Here is an 11517-nt window from a genome sequence, read left to right as displayed (position 1 = left end):
TAATTCCTTGGCCTTCTGGAGTCCTCTTAATTGTATAAGTCTAAATCTTACTCAGTAAGATGGTGGAGGTAGGGAACTTGCACAGAAGTAGGACTGTTGTGTCAGTCATCAAAAAGGTAATATACCAGACTTCATGGGAAAAAGTTGTTATTGCACCGTGGACATCACCGGGATTTCTGAGAAAATGTGCAAAGGAGATATTGTATACCAGTTTGTTAGAAGTTTAAAATCTCTGGCTACTTCTAAAATTATAAAAAAAAAACATTTTATTCTGGAGAAAATGTTAGTACCTCGTGGAGCAGAGGAAGATCCAGTATTGCTTGATCAGCTTCCTATTCTTTATCAGTATTTAGAATGTCCATATATTTTCATGGCATTTGAAAGTCCAGGTAGCAATTCTTCCATCAGTCCTATAGGTTGCATTTCATTCCAGCAGTTGTCTTTGGGCTTTGAAGACTTTTGTCAGACAAGAAAAGATCAACACCCCTTCCTTCCATGGAGGAATGTCTCAGAATACATGTAGCAGAAATAAGTTTGTATGTAATCCTAAACAGTTGGGATATAGCAGGCTCACAAAATCAAGAGAAGAAGTGCTAATGATGGCCACAAGAGAGTGCAGGCATGAGTACGCCTTGGGCAAAAGAAGATATTTCAGGCCAATGTGGGCCTTTGGTGAAAGTGCTCTTGTCCACTATACAGAGAAAAAAGGTGAAATACTTGTGAGTAGATGTGGAGTGTTGATGCTCCCATAGGGAAAGGAGAGACACTGAAGTTCTTCTATGAAACGGTGACATTACAGACCCCATGGACAGAAGATGTGAATTTGAGAACAACTGGAGCAAAAGGTATCATTCTGATGTCCCTCCTAGAGGAAGTTTTGAATGTGAGACACAGTTAAGTGTTAATTTTGTGACATCTTTCATCAAAAGTAGCATGGTTCAGAATCATTCTTTGTCAAATAGGTTAGCTGCTGAGGACCTTTTTGAGTGGAAGTGGAGTTTGAGACCTGGGTGCCAGAGATGACTTCAGGAATTGTAAGTCTTATAAGACAGATATCGGACACTCTTATATACAGAATGTACATTTGATATATACTGGACATAAATCGATGATCTAAAGTAATGACGTTTAAGAGTAGAATATTAAAGAAACGTAGAATCTGCTTAAAGTGACAAAACTATTTAAGGATAATGGAGTGTTCAAGCCTACCTTGAGCAGGCAAGCTAGGGCTACTTCACATATCGTATCTTCAGTTACACCATGGGAGGCCTGTCAGGGATCCAAGCATTAGTATTATTCAGCAGTCATGATTTTCAGTCTCTAAATCCTCTTGAAGCTAATCATCGACGACGGTTATAAGCATGAAGGATGGTATATAGGACAAATAATGAAAGTTTCACGATTTACTAACATAGATCATAATTAAGTGAAGTGCCTTTGGTCACATCTGTATTTTCTTAGTGGCCATAATTAGATGGACATGATCTAAAACTCCCTATTAGAGGGTTACATTTGATCTAAACATCCGTATTAGAAGGTTGAGTATGCTCTAAGGACTCTTTAATCTTGGTCCTCTTGGGCAAAAAAAAAAAAAAATTCTGAGATCTCAATAGTAAACTCTAGTCATTCTTATAACTGATCTTGGACAGAAGGGGATGGTGTAAGGTATTATTTGTCAAAGAATAAAAACCTGAAGGCTACCAATCAAAGTGAAGTGCTGATTTCCCTTCATCTAAAGTGGATGGTGTTGAGATGGCTTGGAAATAGGTGCAGTTTGAGTAACCTGTGTTCATAACTGCAACTTATGGGGTCATACTGAACTGTTTTGCTAAACAAGAAAGTGCCTGGCCATTTTTAACCAATTACCAAGATCCAGTCACCTAACTGTGAAGAATGAAAAATTCTAGCTCACCTTTGGTGGTGGGAAAACATATGGTATTGCATAATTTTCTTCCAATTATTCTTTCCAGCTTCCATTAGTCAGCATGCTCTTCTATCAGGGTGATTGTCTGAACTGTGATGCTCCATTGATACACACACACACACACACACACACACACACACACACACACATACACACACACATATGTGTGTGTGTATGTGTATCTGTACGTGTACGTATATGCATATGTATATGTATATGTATATATAAGATGTATACATGTATATATATATATCATATATGTATGTATATGTGATGTATATATGTATACCTATGATGTATATATATATAATGTATATATACATATATACATATATGTGATATATATATGTATATATGATGTATATATTTATAAGTGTACATGTGTACACATCCATAAATGAGAGATGGAAAAATTGCATTTCTGAGAACCTTCTGTAGTAAGGTTGCATATATTTTAATTTTAGCTATCTGTACTCTGCCCTCTGATCTACACCAAGAATCTTATGATGTCCCACTGGGAAATTGGAATTATGATTGCCTGGCAATCTTGGTCAAGTTTGGCAATTAAGAAAAATGAAGTTAAATCAGGTATAAGATGTCCTTGTAATTAAGTGATGCTCTTGGGGCATCCAGAGCTAGAGGCTACAACTGAAACTCCTCACAAATATAGATGGAATCAATGAGACTTGTCCATAGGAGCCAAACCTGAGATTTCTCTGTGAGCATCAATCCATACCAATACTCCCTTGGCCAGGAACTGGATGTCTATAGTTTTTGTGGATGAAGATCCCATTTTGTACTACATTGAACTGCATGTTATTGAATCTGATTCTGGCTTCTACAGAGGTATGCCATGAGACCATGGGGCCTCTTTCGTCAGAAGTGAAGTGAATTGAGCCCACTTTCAAATAATCAAAGTTTGGGGGTCTTTCCTTTATATGAGTACTTGAGAGGACATAAGGCAACCAGGGAATGTGTAGAGTAGGCTCAGTTGTAGGAGGGAGGTCTGACATTCTGTTCAATGACTTAGGTAATTGATGGAAAAAGGAAGATCTTGACGCCTTTAAGAAAGAGAAAACTTTGAGATCTGATTGTGCAAAGGTATGTGTTAGAAAACCCTTGGAGTTGGAGTTGGTAATATGAAACATCCTGTGAAACATGAATGTCATTATTACCTGATTTGGTAAAGGATTTTCCCCAACAATGCCGTTCAATTTCTATACTTCTTTAGTTGGTAGGAATTTTACATCTTGTATTTAATATGGGGAAGTGCAGGTAACATCCCAGGCCTTTTTTAAACAGCCTGCATGACTGTCTCTGGATCATTTGCTCATTCGGTTTGTCTTAATATGTCCATATATTGGCAGCAACAAAGGGTGCTCTTGATTTCTAGTGATTGGATTGATTCCATCAATCAATGATTCTATATATAGGAACTGGGACCTCAAACCCGAGTGGAAGAACATATTTATCTACCCACCATGGTAAAAGGTAAAAGCCTTGAATTTCTATTATTTAGAGTATATCCATGTGAGGTAATTCAAATTCGTGAGGGACTGCTTTAGAATACAAGGTATGGCATACTATTTTTTGGAAAAGCATGTCTCATGTCACCTTGTGAATAAAGGAATGTGTGAATTTCCTTTGGTCAAAGGAAGTGTACTCCATCAAGAGGTGAGAAAGATCCAAGGCCACACTGATGGGGAAGGAGTCACATCATCATTCAGGGTGGTTCTCATGGCCTCGTCAAAGAGGAATGAGTCTAGGACGTATATCAGAACAGTAGAGTTCTGAGAAGAGATTCACAGAATGGGAAGTTCTGAGAAGATCTTTAGCAAAAGTGAAGTCCTGAATGTATTGGTTCAGAATGTGGAGGTCCCTAGTCATATTTTGAAGAAAAGAAGTATCCACTTCACCCATGGTCAGCAGGGGAAGGTTATCGGCTACACTGGGTCTTGGAGAAATGTTCTGCCTCTATCTCAGTAACTTCTAAGTATGTTCTCTATATGTATACCCTATATATCTTTTAGTCCAGGCAATGGTCACAACAACAGTATAAGTGGTTCAGGAAGCGGTGATGGTTCTTCATGGATGTGTTCAGCTACACACATATGTGAATAAAATATAGGAATGGTGTATATTTTGATGACCTACTTTAAGGCACATAATATAAGAGTCAATTTAGCTTTGTGTCTTCTGAACTAGGATTTAGAAGCAGAGAAATATAAGATACCATTGTTTGCATATGTGTTGTATGAATACCTTGAATAAAGAGGTTAGTTTTAAGCAAACTTTCTTAATAGCTGTGTTCTGTGGCATAGGACGAAGGGCAGCTCTAGTGATTCTTTAGTTCCACAGGTACTCCAAAATTCCCATAGTACACAGGGAGGAGGTCTGAGACAATTGATGTGCACTGGGAATAATTTTTAGAGCCCTTTCAATAGAATTTGATTTCCCAAGCCCCCATTTGCAGAAGCTGAGGGTCTAAAATCTACTGGGTGGATTGAAGTAGAAAATTGACCCACAATCCTACTGGAAAGACAGGGAATGTTAGATGATCATTCATGTAGGATGCGTGGTATAACACTCCCTTGGTCTGGCAGCTCTTTAAGGAGAAAAGACAACACCACTTGATGGGAATAGGAATATAAAAGGGCCATGTAAGTCTTCAAGCAGGTTTTAAGCCTCTTTACCATAAAGGATCTAGGGCAATGCTGTACTTTGGCGAGTACTGACATGCTCTACAATATAAGAAGAAGGAGTAAGTTAACACTGGGTAAAGTGAACCCCATGTAAGAGAGGAAAACTCTAAAGCACTATTGAAAATGAAGAGAAATTTCTTCAGGCATAGTGTATATAGGTGCCATACACACTTCTGTCAACAGAAAAGGTCCCTGGTACCTTATACCAGGATAAAGTTTCCAGCAGTAGTCATAAGTTTCAAATTCTCATTCAGAGTTTTATATATTCATAATTTCTGTTAATGCAAGAGAAAAGACAGGAACATATTTCTTCTGCCAAAGGCTTTGGATAATTGTTTCTGGCTAGGTTAATCCTTCTGGTTCGTTCAGCTGTTAAGATCTAAGCAGAAATGTTGAAATTATTACATTTCTATTGATTTGCCTGATTGCAGTTTGCAAGGGTTATATACTCTGATTCCAAACTTCGACTCTGGGACTTCAAACCGGAGTAGAGTCGAGTCCCTGGATTATAGAAGGAGTCACTTTTGAAAATATGTCTGATCAGTTAGGTATACAACTACTTTGTTGGAAATTCAAGGGCCCAATATTCGAAGAGAACATTTAGGAGGACTGGAAAGAGCGAAATGGTCACAGAATCCTTCAGGCAAAGGTTTACCTTGGGTACTGGAAGAAGAGAGTCAAGTGCAACTGTTTTCACAGTCCAGAATAACCATGTGTCTGGGGACTATGAGGCGTGCTTGCCAGAAATTAGGGAATTTGCTCTTACATATTGGGTGGTAATCTCTGGATTTATCTTTTCCTCAAGCTTTTAAGCAGCAGGATAATCATGGACAACAAAGATGAAACTGCTCCATTTTATGTTACAAACCTTAAAGGCAGAACGTAGGTTAGGGCTCAGATTTGCACTGACATGTCTGAGGACATCATGTCCATGTGGTCTGCCATTCCTTCAAACATTTATGTATGCCTGGCCACCCAGGTCAGAAGGAAACATTAAGACCTCTTAGAAGAATAGAACTGAGATTCTCTGGATAGAGGTGGATTCTCGGAAGAAACCATTGTCAGGGGATATTAATTTAAAGTTTCCTTAAGAAAAAATAAACATCTGTATGAGAATTCATTTCATTTGCTTCTCTGTATGTTCTTTATCAGAAGAATTTGTATTAAGCCACGTTCAACTTTAAGGGTATGTCTAGATTTTCTTATTCAAAGAAAGGGGAATATATTCATCTTACTTTGAAGAATATGCTTGTCAGGGGCTCTTCATTGCATCCAAAGTGAACCTCCAGTTTACCTTGAACTGACAGAGAAACCAGGGAAAAATTAGGAAACATATCTGTGGCACAGTCCATAATATCAAGAAATAGTGTGGGTTTCCTCACCCTAAATTAATATCTAAACTTCCTTTGGACAAACTAGAATGATATGAAGTAACCTTTCTTTCAGGGATAACATATGACACCTCCTTAATCAAAGAAAGAATAGATGAGTACCCCCGAGTAAAGAAGAGTTGCTGATGTCCCTGTGACAGGAAATTGTTTTGAGTATTCAAATTCCCCTAGTATTTGAGAAAAAATTAAATTGCTTACAATAGCTCAAGAGGTCCTACATTGCTTCATCTTCTAATGGTACTTCACAGTCTAGCATATACACATCTTTAGCTGAATCTGCAAGAGACTGAATATAGATTCCATGATTCAAGAAAAGTTGGGGGTGTCCTAAGCCTGATTGCCTCCTAAAAACTATATTCAACCAAAAAGAAATGAGCACCAGACTGATGACTTCACAACATATCATGTGACCTTACACAAGGAAGTAGCATGACATTCCAGGATTTGCTCCCTCCTTTTGGATTTCAGTGAACCTTCAACAGAGGGATCAATGCTTCATGGTCTGAGGTAAAATATTCCATGGGCCCCAAGCAAAAGGGATGGTTCTGAGAGACCATTTGGTCAAATGAGTAACTCTAAGGCCTAATCATCCTGAGCAGAAAAAAATACCAATGTTTTTGAAAGGAGAAAGGTCTTAAACCAGTTTGAAAGTAAGGGACTATTCCTGATTACCTTCTATAGAAGACTATGGTCCCAGCACTCCAGGGCTCCATATTTTCAGAGAACTCAAGAAAATTCTTATCTCCAAGGCCTCCACTACAGACTTGACAGCAATCTGAGTTTTATTCTGAAATCTTGTGTCAAAGTCACTGGATCTAAACCCTATTTAAACTTACTATAAGCCGCACAGATATGGGTGTGAGGGATATTGGCCTTTCTGGTGAGAATCTTAGATAAGTGGCCTTGGATCCAGGCTGGAAGTTTTATTCATTGGCCAAGGGACCTCAATCCATTGTTCTTGGAGATTTTTTGGTGGTCAGAGTTGTATTGGCTATGCAATAAGGTTTGAGGAACAAGTTCTGGTCAGCCACAAACAAAGTGAGAATCTTCTATGGATTCTTGTTCACAAGGATTCAGTTTCAGGTACACTACAGCAGAGGCTGAATGTTTGAGACACTCCTCAGTCACAAGGTCAATTCTAGATTTTGGTCCATCAGATGGCCATGTCTCTGACCCCTCCATTGCAGACAGAGGAAGAATAAAGTGTTTTTATTCCAGGGCAGTTGACTTCTAGTGTTTGTCGTTTTATAGGTATTTGAGTCCTTTGATGTTTAATGATATCGGACAAATGATTGGTTTTGTCTATTATTTTTCTTGTTAAATGTCGAATTATGTTTCTGTGGCTACCTACTTTATCTCTTTTTTGTGTTTTTTAAAAGTCGATTGTGTTCTTTCTTTTTCTGGGTGTAGTTTCCTGCCTTGTACTGGAATTTTCCATCTATCATCTTTTGTAGGACTGGATTTGTGGAAAGATATTGTGTAAATTTGCTCATGACATGGCATATCTTGGAATCTCCATCTATGGTAGTTGAGAGGTTTTACAGTAGCCTGGGCTGACATTTTTTTTTCATTTAGGATCAGTGTGATATATGCCCAGGATTGCTAGCTTTTACAGTCTATTTTAAGAAATGTGGAATACTGATTGGTCTCCCTTTTTATGTTACTCGACCTTTTTCCCTTACTGCGTTTAACATTTTTTTCTTTGTTTTGTGCACTTTATATTTTAACTATTATGTGATGGAAGGAATTTCTTTTCTGCTCCAATTTTTTTGGAATTCTTTTTGCTTTTTGTACGTGCAAGGTTGTCTCTTTCTTTAGGTTAGGGAAGATTTCTAGTATAATTTTGTAGAAGATATTTACTGACCCTTCAAAGTGGGAGTTTCATTCTCTTCTATACCTATTATCCTTAGGTTTTATCTTCTCATTTTGTCTATGATATCCTGGATGTTTTGGGTTAGGAGTTTTTTGTTTTGTATTTTTGGACAATTGTGTAACTGTTTTCTATGGTATCTTCTGCCCCTGAGATTCTTTTCTATATTTTATATTCTGTTGGTTGATGCTTGCGTTTATGACTTCTAATATCTTTCCCAGGTTTTCTATATTCAGAGTGTTCATCTTTGTGTGGTTTGCTGTTGTTGTTGTTGTTTTTGTTGTTGTTGTTGTTGTTGTTGTTGTTGTTGTTTTCTGTTTCCATTTTTACTTCCTGATGGATTTTTCAATTCCTCCAGCAGCTTGTTATGTTGTAATGTAATTCGTTAAGGGATTTTTGGGTTTCCTCTATGAGGTCTTCTATCTCTTTACATCTGTTGTCTTGTATTTCTTTGATGGAGTTATTTATGTCCTTCTTAAAATCCTTTAACTTCATCATGTTCAGTGATTTGAACTACAAACTTTTCTATCTCTTTTCTGGTGTGTCAGGGGTATACTAGGCTAGCTTTGGTGGGAGAACTGGTTTCTGATGATGTCTAGTAACATCAGTTTATGTTCCTTAGGGAATTATACTTGCCCCTCACCATCTGGAGTTAGCTGGTTTTGCTGTCTCTGAAAGTGGCTTGAATTCTCTCTTAGCCTGTGTGTCAACAGTAATGGGACCGTTGTTCTCTCTTGAATTATCTTGTGTGCCAAGAACTGTGGATAAATTTCAGCTATATGGAATAGATAGAAACAAAAGTATGCTGTAACAGACTGCACCTCTTTTCGTGGGTTCTGAGCACTCCAGGAAGTTACCTCTGAGAAGAAAAAGTCTTTCCTGTGCTCTTGAGTGTGTCAGCACTCCTGGAAGTCCATCTATTTCCTCATTGGATCTGGGGACAGAGAGCTGAGGTACAGGTTCAGCTCTGGGAACACAGCTCTGGGTCCTCTTGGTTTTTAAACTTTCACTGGAACAGCTCACAAAAGAAATTTGACTCCCTGATAAGTAAGTGCCTAGGAATCATCATCTCTCTGTCTCTTCAGAGATGGGACCACAAACATATGGCAGCTGGCATTTTCACATGGATGCTGTGAATTAAACTTAGGAATCTCATTCTTTCATGTCAAATATATTCCCAGCTGAGATAATTGTTCAGTGAACAAAGTATTGTTTTGAATATGACAGAGACTATCTGTGACAAATTAAAATGTTTAGGCAATGTCAACTAGGTCATTGAATTGAAGAACTCACATAATTACTACATGATGGTCTAACCAATGCACGGGATGCATATTCATTAAAATGAAGAATAGTATAAAGTTTATTTATGCAACTTACTGAATCATGTAATAAATAATAAGTCTCCACTAATGTACCATGTCCATAATAGTGTATAGATTAGGAATGAATAGAAAGTATTATGAACTTTCTTCTATAAAGATTGCATTATAGTACAAGAAAAAAGAAAAAAATGAATGCATAAATCAGTGTGTTGGAGTTGATAGTATGCAAGTAGTTGAAGAATCTATTTTAGAAATAAGGTCATGGAGATTGTCATGAGGAAGTGACATTTAAGTTAAATTAGATGAAAAATAATTGATCTATATTTTGGGCAAAATTACAGTAAATATAAGGATGATAAGAGGACAAAGACCTTGACATATCCAAAAAAGTAAATATGAGAGTAGTTTGCATTGATTAAGAGATAGAAGAACGGTCCAAATAAAGCTGAATCTCAGGCAATGTCTCATATGGGAATATAGAAACAATGTTAGACATATAATTTTTATTTACTGAAAATGTCTTAGAAATCATTGAATAGTTTTAAATAAGTTTGTTTAACTCACAATGTATATAGTAAGGGACTGTGGTTACTTATGAATTATGATATGATACAGAGAATGATTTTAAGGATGTTTTTGAAGTCTATCTGGAAGTAGTGTCAATGATAATGAAAAAGAGTCATATCAGAGAGCTATGATGGAAATTGTTGTGTTTGGTAGTAGAATGAGGGTGGGTTGAGTAGGAAGAAAAGAAACCCAATGACTTTTTTTGAGAAAATGAAAAGATGTTGGTGTTATTTACTCTGATGTGGAATGTTTCATGATAAGTGGATTTAGGAGAATTATAAAGGAATTTATTTTAGACCCTTGAAGATGCTTGAAAGAACCTCTAACTCACTAGACATTCCTACTTACTGTTCATGGTTTGTTGATTTAAACCATTACTCAGACCATTATTAGCTGTTATATAAAAAAAAAAAAACTTTCATTACTATCTGTATTTATTCAAGGTGTATCTGGGAGTACTTATTTAATTAAGAGCAAACCTATGATTATACTACATGCTTATTTAGTATATTCAGACAAATTATTTGCCCATTTACTTACTACAAACATTTTGTATTGCAATTAGAATTTAATCCAAGTTTATTGGTGCTGACACACTGTTTGATTAGAATATAATAGCTCATGAATGTGAATTTCACAGAAAGAAATCATTTGCTCAGATTTTGTAAACTTACAAACCCTAGAAGAGTAAAAACGTAATAAATTCTATCTCTTCTACTTTTAATCTTTAGTATTTTAGTGTGTTATGATATACATGCAAAAATTCCTAACCCAGATGATTTTAACTATAATATCCAGTACTATTAAACATATCAATAGTATTTTACAAATATGAATAATCTATGCTTTCAGAAAATTTTCATCAAAGGAGCAAGAAATTCTTCATAACTTCAACACAACATGGCCTTTGGGAACAGAATAAAACACAAATAAGGAAAGGCGGAAAATGATTGACACATGCACTGTTCTTGGTTTGAAATTTAACAATCATGCTAGTTATAGGATACAGCTTTGAAATTCGAGTCAATGAGAGGATGAAAAATACTGAGGAAGAGTAGGTAAATTGAATTCTTGCTACATGAACAAAAACACTGGATCTGAAGGTAAGGTACATTTTATATAATGACCCTCGTCTTCTGACACTATTTATTCAATGCTTTGGTATTTGTTCATATATTATGTTCCAAAAACATATCAATGATTCTGGTTATTCTTAATTAATGAACATGCATTTCAGCTGATTTAATATTCCACATTATCTTAATATTCTTCTGTATTTTTCAGTATGAAAATATAGATAATTATTTTGATTAGAGTAAAATTTTATTTTTTTATCTTATGAGAGAAGAAATTATTAATCAAGAATGGATATTTGATATTTTCTAAAAGATGTTAATAGAGGTTGAAACCGTATATATAAGATCAACCATTTATACCTTTTCCAAATGAAAGTCATTGAAATGTCAGTACACATGTAGTACATAAATGGAATGATACATAGGAATAAAAACATCCCCTATGTATCCAGAATCATCTATTATCACCATGATGAAAGCCAATATTAGGAAGAGAAGATGGTACAGCCACTTTGCAGGAAAATCAGTTTCATTCAAAATGAAGATTGAGCTGGGAAGTGATTTGACTAAGTGTAGTTAAGAATAATGAAAATGCCCAAAAATTGCAATCTCACTAAGTGGTATTTCCTCGTTGCAGGAGGTATGTTGTTAGGGGTAGGCTT

The 11517-nt window shown here is 36.3% G+C and overlaps 1 long non-coding RNA gene across 1 annotated transcript; it reads left to right on the top strand.

Annotated features, from left to right (window-relative positions):
* The first annotated feature begins 288 nt into the window (after nucleotides 1–288).
* On the top strand, nucleotides 289–11011 carry LOC134484587 (uncharacterized). Its single transcript, XR_010062066.1, has 3 exons — nucleotides 289–1034; nucleotides 2955–3025; nucleotides 10632–11011. It is a non-coding gene; the product is annotated as an uncharacterized LOC134484587 (long non-coding RNA).
* Nucleotides 11012–11517: the final 506 nt, after the last annotated feature.

The sequence above is a fragment of the Rattus norvegicus genome, assembly GCF_036323735.1.
Source record: "Rattus norvegicus strain BN/NHsdMcwi chromosome Y unlocalized genomic scaffold, GRCr8 chrY_unlocalized_13, whole genome shotgun sequence".
Taxonomy (NCBI): Eukaryota; Metazoa; Chordata; class Mammalia; order Rodentia; family Muridae; genus Rattus; species Rattus norvegicus.
The sequence above is the reverse complement of the archived record's forward strand: the minus strand, read 5'-3'. Positions and strand labels throughout refer to the sequence as shown.